Source organism: Grampus griseus (assembly GCF_964374135.1).
Source record: "Grampus griseus genome assembly, chromosome: 4".
In the NCBI taxonomy this organism is placed as follows: Eukaryota; Metazoa; Chordata; class Mammalia; order Artiodactyla; family Delphinidae; genus Grampus; species Grampus griseus.
This window is the reverse complement of record NC_138997.1, coordinates 106464079-106482010: the sequence shown is the minus strand read 5'-3', so window position 1 is coordinate 106482010 and position 17932 is coordinate 106464079. Positions and strand designations below refer to the sequence as shown.

Below are 17932 nucleotides of genomic sequence, written 5' to 3'. Positions count from 1 at the left end.
TCTCCCTGTGCTACGCGGCTGCTTCCCACTAGCTATCTATTTTGCATTTGGGAGTGTATATATGTCCATGCCACTCTCTCACTTCCTCCCAGTTTACCCTTCCCCCTCCCCGTGTCCCTGTGTTCTCTTCACCTGATAGCTTCCTACTCATTGTTTTAGGATTTGCCTCCAATCCAAATTTTCCAACGTAGCCTTCAGGGACAGCTTCAGGCAAGTTCTGTTTCCCCCTGGAGTCAAGAATGCTCCATTCCCATGCCTGGGGCCAGGCCCAGAGTGGACACCTAGCCAACAGAGTGTAATAGATCAATGCAATCAGCTTCCATTTTGGAGAACTGATACTGATCAGGATTTAATGGTAATTATTTGTTTGTTTGCTTGACCCTTCAAAATTAACCCTTGAGTAAGCCCATCCGCACCTAATGTCAAGTGAAGAGACTGAAAGTGAAACAGCACCTCACCATGCCATTTAGTAACCTGACTTCCAGGTTTCCTGCTCACTTCCCAAGAGAGAAAAGCGACCTTTGAATACCTCTCTGTGCAAGTGCTTTCAGTGTTGTCTCGTTTACCCCTACCACACAGCAGCACTGTCATTCCCATGTTATGGCTGAGCGACCTGACTCAGAGAAGTCAAGTAACTTGTCTTAGGTCACACAGCCAGGAATTGGACTGATTGCCCTCAATCTTTCCCCACACCAGGCTGCTCCCAGATCCAAGAGAAACTAAACTGCCGTTGTGGTGCTCTCTCTCCATCAGTGTGGCAACACTACAGAGCCACACTGCCCTCTGAATTTTATAGGAGCAGGGGACAGGGGTGGTCTCCTAAACCAGCCGCTGCCTGTTGGCTGTCTGGCCTTTTAGAGGGTCTTGTGCTGGAAGAATCTGGAGAGGAAGAACATGATCTCCAGCATCAGAAACCCTGAGATGGATTGGTTTGGAGTCTCCTGAAAGCATTGTAAGCAAGAGGCTTCTTGATGTACGGTAGCCAGTGGCTGCTGATCTAGCCACAGACAAATCTCAGTTCAGTATGGCTTTTGCAGCGGCTAAATAGATTTCAGGTCGTCCTACTATTGTGGCTTGAGTGGGAGGGAGCTGAAGTCCCTCCTCGAAGACAGAACTTAGGAGTGAAACCCTGACTTCATGGCATCATGGACCCAGGTTTTCGACACAGACCCCTTGTGTCCTATAGCACTGAAGCACCACCTACGATGATGATCTCTCCCTTTGGGGGTTGGGGGTGTCAGATCCTCTGCTTCTCACCGTGACTATTAGTTGTTGGCTTTCCAACATCCTAAGAGAAGATGGGAAAAGTCTGTAAGGTTGTGGTTTGTGGCTTGTTATCTGTGGGGAAAATGGCGATTTTGGAGTAGCTCCTTTATGGGAATCATCCTATTAGAATGGAGGACTGTGAAACAATGGAAGATGTGTATATGGCTTCAGTGGAAACAGATCGGGGAGTCAAGGAACAGGTACATCTTTACGACACCAGGGGCCTACAGGAAGGTGTGGAGCTGCCAAAGCGTTATTTTTCATTTGCCGATGGCTTCGTTTTTGTGTACAGTGTGAATAACTTTGAATCCTTTCAAAGAGTGGAGCTTCTGAAGAAAGAAATTGATCGGTTCAAAGACAAAAAAGAGGTGGCAATTGTTGTGTTAGGAAACAAAACTGACCTTTCTGAGCAGAAACAAGCGGACACTGAAGTGGCACAGCAGTGGGCCAGGAGCGAGAAGGTGCCTCTGTGGGAGGTGACGGTCACAGATCTCAAGACCCTGATCGAGCCCTTAACCCTGCTAGCCCGCAAACTCTCCCAGCCCCAGAACAATGCGAGCTTCCCTCTGCCTGGGAGGAGAAGCAAAGGCAACTACAGCTCTGAGAACTAAACCCTAGGGTGCACAACTGTCGCTTGAAATAGTGACTGCCTGGAGGTGTCCGTGAACTCATGTAAAACAGGCCATTTCTATCTAGCTTTGGTCCTTAGGAAACCCCTAAGGAAGTAAGTTAATGCACTTTTAGTTATAATTCAGTTACTATTGCCTGACATGAAGTAATATATTTGCATTCTCCTTGTTTCAAACTTGTCCCTGAAATTAGCACCTTTGTTATCTATATTATGTTGGATTTGTCAAGAGAATAAAATAAAGTTTAGGTGGTATGCACATGTAAAAAAAAAAAAAAGCACCAAGGCAAAAATCAACAAATCCACTTCTTCCAGCCCTGGTATTAGGTGAAATGCCCACCAGGGCTTTCATTAGAATTGAAAATCAGACTAACTGTTCCAAATACAGGGCTTCTCTTTTCTTGGCTCCCAAGGAAGCCATAAAGGAGAAAGAGAGACCCAGCCGATGCAGGCTGATGGGAAAGGGGGGCATCCCAGAAGACTGTAGAGTTTTCAGATGTATGAATAATTTGAATAAAAATCGTTAGCAACATGCCATTTCTTCTGTGCCAAGAACAGAGTCCTCCCTTTATAAATCTCCTCAGGGGAGCGACTGTGATGGATAGATGCTGGGCTTTGTAAAGGTGGATCCATTTTACTCAGTGGGTGCCAAGGCGCTCGATAAATAAACCGACGATTATAAACCATCCCTTCAAAAGTCAGGAAGGAAACACAGGAAAACATTCACAGTAGTTTCCAGGAATGTGCTAGTTCTGTTTCCTTCTCCTGTTCTATTTTTTTTTTTTAATTTTTGTAATCATGAAAATATGTTAAAGTGAAAATTAAACTTTATTTTAAAATAAGTGCTTACAATGACTTGCAGCTTTTGAGTTGCCTCCCAATGTGATGCGAAGCAGCCTATACAATTTGCCAGGCAATCCTCTGGAAACCATACCGTAGTCTCATTTGATGTCACGCGTTCCGATCCGCTCTGCTAATATGTAATTAAATACTTTAAATACTTTTCCATACTAAGTAATCAAATCAACTTATTTTAAAAATAGATACACCCTTTTATAAGATAGTTATCCAAAAAGACAAACTCAGCTCAGCCTTTGGGCAGGAGTATCACAGAGTCCTGGTAGGGAGGTTTGAATGGAGAAAGTTCAGTGTCAGCACTGTGACATGCTTTCACGTTTCAGTAATTATTAACACACCCCGTGTCGCTGGCTCCCAGAATGGTATTTACTCTATGGCTCAGAAGACTTGAGCTCATGGCTTCCATTTCATTTGCCTTTTGACCTACTTCAAATAGGGAAAGGTTGATATCTCAGAATCTTCCAGTTCAAAGTGGTTCCACCCCGAACCTGCCTCGTGACCCCCATCTGATTTTCCTGTCAGCCCAGCACAAGCAAGGGACCCATCCAGGGTAGGGAGCAGTAACTTCCATGATTTTTTTCTTTTAACCATACGTTTTCGTGCATCCTATTATTTAATTTTCGGAGCAACATGGTGAGCTGTTAAGTTCAGGATTTATGCTTTTATGAGTTGAATTGTGTCCGCCCAGAAAGATATATTGAAGTCCTAAGCCCTGGTTACCTATGAATGTGACCTTAATTGAAAATAAATTCTTTGCGTACGTAATCAGGTTAAGATAAGGTCATTAAGTGGCCCTAAACCAAGATGGCAGGTGTCCTTATGAGAAGAGACAGACACACACAGGGAGAAGGCATGTGACAAAAGAGATGGAGATGAAAGTGATGCAGCTGCAAGTCAATGGGTGTCAAGGATCTATAGCCACCACCAGCTGAAGAGGCAAGGAAGGATTCTACCCAGAGTCTCTATCCATAGGGAATGTGTCCCTGCCAACAACTTGATCTCAGACTCTAGCCTCCAGAGCTGTGAGAGAATAAATTTCTGTTGTTTGTGGCGCTTTGTTGCAGCAGCCCTGGGATAACATCCAATCCCCTTTCAGCTTGTTCTATTTATGACAATCACGGTCCACTGGTCACTTCATCTCTTCTCTAGTCCACCAGACCTTCTCTTCTTCACAGTCTCCTCATCTAAGTCGGATTCCAGATTTTAACTTAATAGCACAATGATATTCTAAACTCTTCCTTCCTTCTTCACAGTTTTGGGCCAGCATGGCCAGTGGATCCCACCACCAACACACGGCGTCATATGCAAACGGGGTCCATGCTGCCGGCATCTCACAGTCCACACAGTGTTTTTCAAGCATCCTTTGTCTTCCTGAGTCCTCTCACCACCCCATCTACCCCTCACTCCCAGGAGCTGGCTGCGCTGGATGCATTGATGTCCCACATGTAGCCCCTTCATTAGCCTGTGCGCCCATCCTCCAGCTGCTGTCAATGTTGCTGATAAAATCCCACCACTGCTCCCTTCTCTGAAGAACTTTCCTCAGCCAGCAGGAGCACCCTGTTTTTTGGCCACCAACCGCAGACCCACCCATGACTATCTGATACAGGGGTACAAACAGCAGGTCCCCTTGCCTTAAGGCAGAACAGCAGGTAGATATACTCATTTAATCCCCCAAAGATTTTGTGGCCATTTAGTCAAGTAACCATACCCTGAGCGGAAATAACAATAGACATTTCAAGGGCTGTTTGATACAGGGTCAAGATTGACACCGATATCCAAGGACCCAAAGCATCACCATGCCACCCCCCTCCCCACCATTGGCAAAGGCCATACAAGAATCATGTAGTCACTATTTACAATAGCCAGGACATGGAAGCAACCTAAATGCCCATCGACAGACCAATGGATAAAGAAGATATGGCACATAGATACAATGGAATATTACTCAGCCATAAAAAGGAACGAAATTGAGTCATTTGTAGAGACGTGGATGGATCTAGAGACTGTCATACAGAGTGAAGTGAGTCAGAAAGAGAAAAACAAATATCGTATATTAACACATATATGTGGAACCTAGAAAAATGGTATAGGTGAACTGGTTTTCAGGGCAGAAATTGAGACACAGATGTAGAGAACAAACGTATGGACACCAAGGGGGGAAAGTGGCCGGGGGGGTGGTGGTGGGATGAATTGGGAGAGTGGGATTGACATGTATACACTAATACGTATAAAATGGATAACTACTAAGAACGTCCTGTAGAAAAAAAATACATAAAATAAAATTCAAAAATTCAAAACAAAATTCAAAAAAAAGAATCGGGCTTCCCTGGTGGAGCAGTGGTTGGGGGTCTGCCTGTCGATGCAGGGGACGCGGGTTCGTGCCCCAGTCCAGGAGGATCCTGCATGCCACGGAGCAGCTGGGCCTGTGAGCCATGGCCACTGGGCCTGCACGTGCGGAGCCTGTGCTCCGCAACGGGAGAGGCCACAACAGTGAGAGGCCCGCGTACTGCAAAAAAAACCAAACAACAACAACAACAACAACAAAAATAGAATCGTATAGTCAATATAGTTCTGGCCCAGGTATGCTGCACGGTGGGTGCAGTGAATCAACAGACCCACCCGTGGTAATTTCCTTGGCCCTGAATATTTTTAGGAGAGATACACTGAACCACTGGACAAAACCTCACGTTGGTTTCTTGACCTGTAAAGTGACAGTTATTGCATAAGAAAGGCCAACTGGCAGGCCTAGAACTTTCACCCCCTGACAAGACAGCAAATGAGAAACAATATTGCCTCCAGGGAGAATGACAGAGGGGAGTGCCTCCCTCTGTGTCTTGAAACATCCAGGAGAGGTGGTCCCTGTCATGTCCCCTACACAAACTGTATGGGTCACAGCAGAACTTGGAACCTTAGACACGTAAAAAAACAGTAGCTCCAATTGCAGTTTTGCCCGACGTGGCATCACATCAGGTTAATGCAGCCTTGGGTATGCTGAGTGCAGCTATTGATGGGAAACGGGAGCCCCAGGGAGGATGGGCAGGGGAGATCGCCTCATCAGCCCATCTGGTTCATGTCTGACAATCATTCATTAAAGATGTCTCCCCGTCCCAGTCCACCAGTCCAAGTGTCCTCCCACAATGTTTCACAATCACTCCTTTTCTTGTTTTTTTTTTTTTCTTTCGGTGGTGGGGCAAGGCAGGAACACAGAGAAACAAAGAAATAAAATTTTAGAGCCTTCCCCTCTTTTATCTGGCGTTATTTTCTTTCGATTTCAAATTTTGACATTTCATTTAAAAATTCATTTTGATCTTCTAGGAATCAAGTTTAAAAAGAGTGTGGCTTTATTATAAAAAATAACAGCATAGACTGAAACCCATGTGGGAGACTTTGCCAAGTGACATCATCAGTTTTCCTTCCTGTTTTTGGAAAGAAGAAAAAAGGAAACTGAGGCAAGGAAGTTGGTTTCATTGTGTGTGGTCATAGGGGAAGATCTGGTCCAAGCCCAACTGGACTCAGACCCCTGTGTTCCTGGGTCCACAGAGGGAGGGGAGATCCAGCTACTCACCTGAGCTCATCTCACCGAGTCCCCAGCCAGCCTGCAGGGCACCACTGAGATCCCCATCTGAGCAAGGGGAGCTTGAGCAATCCACCAGGGTCACATGGCGAGGACAGAGATGAGGTGAGGCTGGAACTCAGATCTGTCCAGTAACACAGCCTAGGAGTCTCCCCTGTGCCTTTCCTTCCTACAATCCAAGCATCCAGATCCTCATGTTTGCTTTGCGTGCGAGGCTCCTGGATGGATTCCCAGGCACACATCAGTCGCTTGAGCTCACCTTGTCCTCTTGCCGAGGGCCTGGATCTCAGTCCACCCTCCTGTTCTTTTCTCTTAAAATGCAGTCACCCGCCAGCATCCATTCCCTCGGGCTCCTCTGGCCACCCCAAAGGGCCCATGCACCAATCATAACATCCCAGGTTCACCCACTCCTGCTTGAGGGCAAGAGGTCCCTCACATGAGAGGTCCCTCGTGTTCTGGGGCATTTAGCACTGATCCCTAGAGGGAATAGATGTACATTTCAATGATTATGAAACTTTAGTGACTAGCTTATTGATTATTTTGCAGATATTATGCCTCACAACAACCTTAGGAGGGGAATGCTATTTTTACTCACATTTTATAATGAGAAAACCGAGGCCAAGAATGGTTGAATGATCCATCCAAAATGCAGTTATCAGGGAGCCAAACCAGGCTAGCAGCCCCAGGTCACTGCACAGCCTCCCAGACAAAGTTCAGGTGGCTAGAAGTGTGGCGCCCAGATTCAGGCAGCCTGGGTTTATAGCCCAGCTGTGTGACCTTGGGCAAGTTACTGAACCTCTCTGGTTTTGTAAAGTGGAGACGATAAACATCCTACCTGCTTCACGGGGTCACCATGAGGATGCACTGACACAGACATGTAAAGTCCTTAGAACAGAGCCTGGCACGTGGGCTTAATATATGTTAGTCGTTATTTTTCTTTTAAGAATTTTTGTTACTTGAAGCATCATAGGAGGTTGGGTAAGAATCTTAACTGAAGTCAGAATTCTAGGAGGTCAAAGTGACTCCTTCACCCTAACTTCCAGCAGACCTGTTTTTCTACAATACCTATGTTTTCTCTTGCTTTTATCTAGAAAGGAAGAAGGAAAGGATACAAGATGGAAGGAACAGCAATGGTGACGGGAAAGAAGGATTTTCAGTTCCACCTCTTATTTCTTGTCAGGAAGGGGGTGGTCTAGTGGACAAATATACTGATTTAGGGGTCTGACAGAATTGGAATTGGAACCTCAGTATGACCTTGACCAGGTTACTTAATCTCACAACCTTCAGTCCATTCATCTGTAAAACAGGGAAAATAGTACCAGTTTCCCTGGACTGATGGGAAATTAATGACATATATAAAGCATTACCCAAGGGATGGAGACCCAGATGGTCTTCAGCTCTTCCAGCACAGCAGCCAGGGTTCTCATACGTGTCCTCTCATGGACCTGCGTGAGTTTGTCCTAGATAATGAGTGTACTTAATTTGAGAACGTTTGCACCAGAAGTTTCCCCCAGCCACATCCCCACCTCCAGTGGGGTTGGTCCCCAGGCCTGCATCCGCACCAACATGGGGCATCACCTGCTGAATTGTCATTGCCACAAGAGCTGGGACAACTCTACCCCAAACACCTAGAGCTGTGCTTCACGCACGAGAGCCTCCACTTGGTGAGTGAATCACCAGCTCTCTGGATGCAGCCCGTCTAACAGGCATGTTGGTTTCACGGGCGAGCCTCTGGGAATCAGCGTCACTGGAATCTCTCCAAAGACTTGCTCAGGCTTCCCATTTCCGCATTTGCGATTTGCTGGTTAATATCCTTTGCCATAGGTCCATTGACTTCTTGGTGATTTTCAGAAGTCTCTTTGCATCCTAGATTTAATCCCATGTCAGGTTTTTTTTGTGTGTGTGTGTGGTACGCGGGCCTCTCACTGTTGTGGCCTCTCCCGTTGCAGAGCACAGGCTCCCGACGTGCAGGCTCAGCAGCCATGACTCACGGGCCCAGCCGCTCAGCGGCATATGGGATCTTCCCGGACCGGGGCACGAACCCGTGTCCCCTGCATCGGCAGGCGGACTCTCAACCACTGCGCCACCAGGGAAACCCCCATGTCAGTTTTAGACATTACAAGCACTTTCTTCCGATCTGTCATCCATGAATTTGCCCTGCATTTCCTTTCATTCAAAAGACATCCTCCATTTTGACGTGATCAAATTTATCAGATCACTGAATGGATTTCAGCTCCTCTGAGTGAGTTTCAGCTTTTCAGGTTGCCTCTCATCAGAGAAGCCCTCGGAATGGAACAAAACATTCCACATGTGGTCTGAGAGAATTTGTGGACTGATTCTAAAATCTAAATGCATGGACTTCCCTGGTGATTCAGCAGTTAAGAATCCACCTTCCAGACCTCCCTGGTGGCCCAATGATTAAGAATCTGCCTGCCAATGCAGGGGACACGGGTTTGATCCCTGGTCCGGGAAGATCCCACATGCTGCGGAGCAACTAAGCCCATGCACCACAACTACTGAGCCTGTGCTCTAGAGCCCTCGAACCACAACTACTGAGCCCACATGCCACAACTACTAACGGCCTTGCGCCTAGAGCCTGTGCTCCACAACAAGAGAAGCCACTGAAATGAGAAGCTTGCACACCAAAGAAGATTAGCCCCTGTGCGCTGCAACTAGATAAAGCCCGCACGGAGCAACGAAGACCCAATGCAGAAGAAAGAAAGAAAGAAAGGAAGGAAGGAAGGAAGGAAGGGAGGGAGGGAGGGAGGGAGGGAGGGAGGGAGGGAGGAAGGAAGGAAGGAAGGAAGGAAGGAAAGAAAGAAAGAAAGAAAGAAAGAATCCACCTTCCAATGCAGAGGACGCAGGTTCCCTGGTCGGGGAACTAAGATCCCTCATGCCTGGGAGCAACTAAGCCCGTGTGCCACAACTAGAGAGAAGCCTATGTGCCTCAATGAAAGATCCCGCGTGCCGCAGCTAAGACCTGACACAACCAAAAATAATAGATAAATAAATAAATATAAAATCTAAATGCAGAACCGCTTTGCCACTGATTCTCGTTATACACTGACTTGTTAGTTTCCATCCACAATTTCAGACCGTTGGGATCGTGTTGAAATTGGATCCTAAAACTGCATGGCATTGCGCCACCCCCAAAACAATTAAAAATCATACATGCTGTGTTTTGGTGAACAGTTTTGATAGGTCTTAGTAATGATAGGCATATTCCATTCTGTATCTTGTAGAAATCGTACAGTGTACCATGACGTATCCCTTACTTGCTCTGTGACCCTGAGCTAGTAATTCAGCTTCTGGAGGCTCCTCTGCAACAACAGCAGCATCTCGGTCATCAGGCTGCTGTGAGGGGCAAATGAGTTGATACCTGGGAAGCTGTTAGAATAGGGCCTTCCGTGGTAAAACTTGGTGTAAGCGTTTGCTGTGATTGTTAGTGTTAAAGCAGCACTACCTCTACCTTTTAAGAGATATTAAAATGGAGTCTCAAGCAGTTTAAATAACTTGTCCCAATTGCACTGCTAGTGACAGCAGAGTCAGGGCTGTGTGCTCATCCCTTGGATCCTACAGCTTGTACCACGTCCGTGATGAGATGTCCAGGTGAGCTGAAATCTGCTTCTCTAGCTGTCCTTCACTGGGCTTGGTCTTTGGCATCTAAGGGCATAGAGAATCAAGGCAACCTCTAATCCCCACGATAGGCATTCAAGCGTTTGAAGAGAGCGCTATGAACCCCTGACCCAAAGGACCTCTTCACCCAGCTAACTAGACCCTTCCTTTAAGGAGGCCTTGTGGCCAAAAAAGAAGTTATTAGTTTTTCTCACCCCAGACTCATTCTCCTTCCAGCCTCACCATCAATCACAGTCAGTGGTGCATACAGACCCACAGTGGCTCAGGCCAAAAGTCTAACCCTCCTTGATCCCTTGTTAACGCTCTCACCTGACACCTGATCTATCCTACGCGCTCTACTATGAAAACAGACCCCACAGCTGCCCGTTTCCATCACTCCACCCCCGGCCGGCCATCGCCACCTCTGGCCCGCATCTCTGCAATATCTCCCCAGCAGCTCTCTGTGCCTCACCCTTCCTCCTCTGCAATCCAGTTGCACTTAACAATAAGATTGATCATTGTAAATGTCAATCAGAGCATGCTGTTACTCTTCCTAAAAGCCTCCGGTGGTTTCCCATTTTCCTTAGAATTAAACCCAGACATCTACAATGTTCCAATGATGCGACCCCTGCCACTGTCATCACCCTAATCTTCCTCTGCTCTTCCCATTTCTGTCTTGCTCCAGCAGCACCGCTGGCTTCTCCCAATTCCTTGAACGTGCCTCAGGGCTTTGGCATCTGCTTTTCCCTCTGCCTGAAACTTGGCCCCAGATTGGAGCTTCCTCCTCAACACTCAGGTCTTCAGATGTTTCCTTTTCAGAGAAGCTCTCCGTGACATGCCAGTGGAAACTGTGGCACTATGCTCATTAATTCTCCATCCCTGGGCCACACTATGTTTTCTTTACCACTTACTGCTACTGGTATGTATTACTACTTTTTTTATATCTGTCTTCCTCTCTAGGATGTACACTGCCTATGAAGAAAGAGAACATCTCTGATTTATCCCAGTTTTGCTTAGCAGAGTACCAAGCCCAGCCTAGCAACTTGTGGGACGCACCATAATTCTCTCCCCACCAGTGATATCCACTTGTGAATCCCGGGAATCTGGGACTATGTTAGGTCACGTGGCTCAGGGGATTTAAGGTTGCAGATGGAATTAAGGTTGCTAATAAACTGACCTTAAAATAAGAAGAGGGCTTCCCTGGTGGCGCAGTTGTTGAGAGTCTGCCTGCCGATGCAGAGGACACTGATTCGAGCCCTGGTCCAGGAAGATCCCACATGCTGCAGAGAAACTAAGCCTGTGCACCGCAACTACTGAGCCTGCGCTCTAGAGCCCGTGCTCCACAGCAAGAGAAGCCACCGCAATGAGAAGCCCGCGCATCGCAACAAAGAGAAGCCCCTGCTCACCGCAACTAGAGAAAAACCCGCATGCAGCAACAAAGACCAACACGGCCAAAAATAAATAAATAAAAATAAATAAGTTAAAAAAGAATCAGTTGGTGTTTAAGCCACTGAGTTCATGGTAATTTGTTACAGCAGCCAGAGGAAATAGAGAACTCATAGCTATTTGCTGAATGAGTTAATGAAGAAATGAATAAGTGAACAGGATCAGAAGTCCCTCTACTGACGGGTCCCTGTAATTTCTCTGGGTCTGTTTTAGGATTGGGTGCCCAGGGCTGACCCAGATCCACCAACGCTGTCTGATGGAACAGAGCAGCTCTCACCCTCTCTTCTGTGTCCTCCTCTATTCATATACTCAGGGGATTCATGTGTTTGATTAAAGGTAGCCGCGTGGCACTTGCCTTGTGGGGAACTGGCGTAAATTCAAATGCTTAACTGGATATTCACATGCCCTTAACCATGCTTCTATGTCTTCAGTCACATGTGTGTTTCTTTCCCTGAGGTTAATATACATTCATCTCAGTGCAGCCCTACCTTTCTGTTTTTCTTTGTTTTTCAACGTCATCCTGGAAACATCCTCTGGGATGTAACACACACAAGAGAGTAGAACATCTGGAGTTTTTAAAGGACACTTAACCTTTTGCAATGATGTTACCGTGTCATCCATGTTACTGGATTCCCACAGCTACCTTCAATGTTTTAACATCCCCGTTTTATAGATGAGGGAACCAAAATGCCATTTATTCGTTACCACCTCATTCGCTTTTTCCACTTATTCATGAACTCTTTAATAAGCCCTTACGGAGGGTTGACTGCGTTTGGCATTGTGTTGAGCGTCACACACAGCTGCTGCCACCTGGATGTATTCCAAGTTCTGAGAAGTTAAAATATGAGGTCATGCGCATCTTAGAATCAATACAAAAGGTCATTCTTGGCAGAGAGAAGACCAGAAGTCTGGCATCCTAGCTCTCCCCACTGAGCTCCCCCAGAAAGTTTGTCAGGTTGCTTCTGATACTTAGAACAGCAACAGCAGTTACAAAGACAGCTACTCACCACCTCTAGTCTCACGCTTAGACCCGGTGCCAGAACTCCCCAAAATGAGACCTGAGTTCACGGCCACTTAGGAACATAATTCAAGCTACACATCATGCCCAGGAAGTTCCCACTGGCTGGTCTCTCCATCCTACCTGCCAGGTAGAGCTGACCTTTTCAGAATTTCCCTGATGTGCTGTAGGCTTTTCAGTAATAATTCCCCCAGCCTGTTTTTCCAGTCTGTCAATCAGATTAGGGCTCCTTCCTGATTTGAGTGCAACCCTCCTCCTTCCACAGGGTGAAAAGTGAATTTCCTTAATGACTAAGTGTTTTGCCATTCTAACCCAGGGTTTCTCAACCTTGGTGCTATTGTCTTTCAGGCTGGATAATTCTGCACATTGTAGGTTGTTTAGCAGTATCCCTGCCCCTCTGCTCACTCGATGCCAATAGCAACCTTGCACCCCCATCTCCAGTCCCTCACTCCCACCCCACTGTGACCACCAAAAATGTCTTCAGACAATCCTAAATGTCTCTTGAGGAACAAAACCACCCCAGGGCTATTTCCATCTCTGTGCCTCTATTTCGGTTGGACCAAGCAATCTGTATTATTCTCCCTTAGACTGAAAATCCTGTGCTTCCATAACACTCATTCTCTAGTCATGGTTTTACAAAGAAGAGTGGGAATGGGATACTTTATTTTTGATTGTGTTGAACAGGAGGCCAGTTTTCATTATGGCAGTGTATTGGTGTTCTCCGGTAAAACAGAACCATTAGGATGTGTGTGTCTATAGCAGGACCTGACCCATGTAATTCATGGAGGTGTAAGTCCAAATCCAAAGGGCAGGCTGGAGACCCGGGCAGATTTGCAGTCTAAGTCCAAAGGCAGTCTGCTTCAGAATTCCCTCTGGCTCAGAGGAGGTCAGTCTTTTTTTTCTTAAGGTCCACTCACATTATAGATAGTAATGCTTTACTTGAAGTCCAGTGATTTAAATGTTAGTCTCACCCAAAAAAGCACCTTCACAGAAACATCCAGAATGATGTTTGACCAAATACCTGGGCACTGTGGTCCAGCCAAGTTGACATCTTAATCTTGACAAATTAATCATAACAGGCATCAGTGGATGAATTAATTCACAGCGAAGCGGGGGAGGATGCACTAAAGTGCACCTGGAATTTGGGGCCAGACTTCCATGATTACCTCCTGAAAGGTCAATGTTATAGATGCCATACTGGGGCCATCAGTGGTTTTCAGACCTGGCCATTACAGTCACCTGCCGAGCCTTGAAAAATGCCGATGTCAGAGCTACCCTTGGAAAGTCCAATCCACTTGGTCTGAGACGGGGCTCAGGCGTTCATGTGTTGTTAGAGATGCTTAGATATTCCTAGTGTGCAGCCAGGGCTGGGAGCCTCTGGGCTGAATGAACATTTGATCCCCCACCTCACCCCCTGCTGGATCGCCAGGTGGAGATGAGCACGGACTTTGCAGCAAAGTGCATTGAGTTTGAGTTCTGCTTCCTTTCAAGGGAGTTACGAGCCTCTGGGATGGTCGTTTTACCTGAGGCTGTTGGTTAAGAAGATGCTTGGAAAGCACCTCGCTCAGTCCCTGGAGGCATAACATCTGCCATATGTCAATATATGTCTGCTCCACCACCAAGCTTGGGATTAACAACCGGGGTGTCCCCTCCCTGTCATTTCAACGTTCCTGTTAAAATATAATAATAATCACACTTTGTCTAACATGTATCAAGCTTTGAGACAGATGCTGTGCTACAAGTAAGCATTATGAATCTTCACAATAGTCCTATGAAGAAGATTCTTATAAATGAGAAAAAGTGAGGTACAGAGAGGTTAGGCAGCGTCTCCAAGGCAGGAGCAAACCGTCTGAGAGTTATCTGACTCAGAAGGTTCAAGTTTTAAGGAACTCGCTTCAGGAGATGTAAATCAGGGTTACGGCCTCAGGGAAGAAGGAAACAAGAAATGGCATCGTTCCTACATGTCACCATTGTGTACCTAAAAAATCTAAGAAAATAGAAATAAAAATTCTTAGAATTAATATGGGAGTTTAGCAAAAACTTGGTGCATATCCAAAACCCAGATATGTTCCTGGTGATTGTCAACATTCGGTGGAAATCATGTGTGAAAATAAAGAGCTCATTCAGACACAGCCACCTAAGCAGTGAGATGCTTTTTGCCTGACTGTGCCTGGGCGCACTCGGATCCAAACTAATTTATTTAAAAAAAGCTGCTTCAGAGTTAAAAAAAAAATTTTAATTGTGAAACAAAGGTTTAATTGTGAAAAAATCTCATATACATATTTATATATATATCTTATGTATAATATATACATACACACACGCACACATATATATACACAATTGTATCTATATTCATACAATTTTAAAAATAATTGAATGAACACCCATATGACCACCTGGGCAGACACACGCTTAAGGAAGCCCCATGATCTGGCTTTCATGTGCTTATGCGACTCCTTCCCTTGAGCGTGGATAGAACCTGTGACCTGCTTCTAAACATATGGAATATGGCAAAATATAAAACAGACTAAGAAATTCATATCTGGAAAAACAAAAATAATAAATAGATTAAAAATGATCAGCTTCATTGAGGCCAGTTGAACTGCGGTGCCGTATTGGCCAAGTTGGTTTTGGAGTTAGGCTGAGTTATGATACCCAAAGTTGGCCAGCACAGAATAACACAGGCCCTTGCTCACTGTGGAGAGGAACACAAATGAGTAGAATGTTGTCGGAGAGTAGTTTGGCAAAATAGTTCCCGTGTCTTAAAAGTGTGCATAGTCTTTGTTTTAGTTATTCATTTTTAACATCTTTTAAAAAATTTTTTTTTGTGGTACGCAAGCCTCTCACTGTTATGGCCTCTCCCGTTGCGGAGCACAGGCTCTGGTCACGCAGGCTCAGCGGCCATGGCTCACAGGCCCAGCCGCTCCGCGGCATGTGGGATCTTCCCGGACCGGGGCACGAACCCGTGTCCCCTGCATCGGCAGGCAGACTCTCAACCACTGCGCCACCAGGGAAGCCCTAGTTATTCGTTTTTAATAATCTATCCAAAGGCAACAATCCTCAATGCAATGACTGATGTGAAAACACGTTGATCGAGACATTTGCTCTGGCAAAAAATGGAAATCTGAAACCAGCCCCAAATGTGGAGGGCAGGGAAAGACCCAAGAACAAAGCAGACCACTCAGATTGGTAGGTGTCAGGCTTGATAACCGAGAAAACTTACCAGGCTTGTCTCGGGCAGCTGCAAGATCAGTAGATTTCTGCACCCGCCAGCCAGAATCTTACAAGTTTACAAAGATGCCTTAACTGGAGTCAGTCACATACCCAGTTAGGGTAGCCTCAACTCCACATTTCTATTTCAAGGCTGTAGGCTTAGAGCACTTTTGGGAGCAGGGAAGCCAAGTGAAACACACATTCCAAGGACAGGAGAAGGGGGCAGTGGTGGGGGACAGCCTCCAAGTGCCTGGGTCCAGCTCACGGGTCAGCTGGTGGTCATGTCTTCTTGATGACCTTATCCAACAAATATTAGTGGAATGATTACATATATTGTGCTCTAACCATCCACTTGTCAGATAATATGCAGATATTAAGATGATGTTTGCTTATAACTTTTAATGACAAGGATAAATTCTTATGGCTGAAAGTTAAAACAAACTAAAACAAGACAGGAATCCTTAGTAGACTCTTCCCACCAAAGCAACAGCAATTTTTCCGTGGAGTTGGACAGATCAGGGTCAAATCCCAGCTGTATCACCTATTTGCCGTGTACTTCTAGGGTGTTGCTGGATCCTTTCAAGTCTTGGGTGTGCTCCTAGGTTTGTTTTAGGGATCCAATGACATCACATAAGCAAAATAGCCTTACGTATTCTAGACACTTGGCGAATGTCACCCGCCTGTTTTTGTTAATAACGCTGAACATGGGGATTATGACACATGGAGAGAAGAGGACAGAATCAAAAATCATACACAGACTGATTATGCGTTTAAAATACATATGTGCCCACTCAGAAGTAGAAGGATGGAAACAGCTGGGTTTTTTTTAAATTAATTTATTTATGGTCGTGTTGGGTCTTCGTTTCTGTGCGAGGGCTTTCTCTAGTTGCGGCGAGCGGGGGCCACTCTTCGTTGCGGTGCGCGGGCCTCTCACTATCGCGGCCTCCCTTGTTGTGGAGCACAGGCTCCAGATGCGCAGGCTCAGTAATTGTGGCTCACGGGCCTAGTTGGTATGCAGCATGTGGGATCTTCCCAGACCAGGGCTCGAACCCGTGTCCCCTGCGTTGGCAGGCGGATTCTCAACCACTGCGCCACCAGTTAAGCCCCAAAACAGCTGGTTTTAATTTTTAATTTTAAAAAAAAGCAGAGAAGAGTTCCTAGTCTGTATTTCCCTGAGAGTGTGGCTTCTGCCTGGGGTACAGACCGTGACACTCTTGTTCACAGGATCCTAGTACCCGACCTTAAGAAGGGAGAAATCTCATGCCAACCTTATTCCCTAGTGAGAGCAGAAGTCTTGTAATATTCCAAGCCAGATGGGAAATGGAGTGTGGTGTGCTCTGGGGGACAAAGCACCATCTGTGGACCATCTATACAGCCCACATCACTGGCAGTCAACCTTCAATGGGCATTCACACCGCCAGGGATACAAAATGCAGATTCCCACGTACCCATACTGAGAGATTCTGATTTGGTAAGTCTGGAATGAGGCTGGAAGTGTGTGTGTGTGTGTGTGTGTGTGTGTGTGTGAAACATATAGTAAAGTTTGTAAATCTTAAGCATAGGGCTCGATTCATATGTATATACCTATGAATGTATGGTATGTACATAACCGTAGTACACCATAGGTAAATTCCATATAGGTATCTATCTACCGATCGATTGATTGATTGATCGATCAATCTATCTACCTATACATAGGTATATACCTGTATAATCACTATTCAGATCAAGATACAGGACAGTTTCTACACCCCAGATGCCCTTACCCACCTCTGCAGAAGGTAACCATTATTCTAACTTCTGTCAACTCAGATTCGCCTGTGTTTGAACTTCCTATAAAGGGAACCACGTAGGACTCCCTCTTTTGTGTCTAGGTTATCCTGTTCAACATCATGTTCATGAGTCTGTATCGGTAGTTCGTTGAATTTTATTGCTGAATATGGATACGCCACAATTTATTCTCTGTGGTCCTGTTGGTGGGCATCTGGGTTGATCTCAGTCTGGGGCTCTTTTGAACAGCACCACTCAAATGTTCCTATCCATTCTTTTGTTAGACATACACGCTCCATTCTCTTGTATGTACTTAGGAGTGGGATTGATGGGCTACAGGGTGGGTATGCGTTTAATTTTGGTAGACACTGCCACACAGTGTAATCCACATTTGTATAAGGAATTTCTGATGCAGCTGGTCTTGGACCACACTGAAAAACGCTACTTCATTGAAAGCCCTATTTTGTGAGCAAACATATTCCCTTTATCTCACCTTTCCTTGGGGTATAAGTGCGGACAAACGTACTTACACTGAGATACG

The 17932-nt window shown here is 45.9% G+C and overlaps 1 pseudogene across 1 annotated transcript; it reads left to right on the top strand.

The window, feature by feature from the left end:
- Nucleotides 1-1298: 1298 nt before the first annotated feature.
- LOC309821754 (NF-kappa-B inhibitor-interacting Ras-like protein 1) lies at nt 1299-1877 on the top strand (annotated as a pseudogene). Its single transcript has one exon. The product of its transcript is annotated as an NF-kappa-B inhibitor-interacting Ras-like protein 1 (transcript).
- Nucleotides 1878-17932: the final 16055 nt, after the last annotated feature.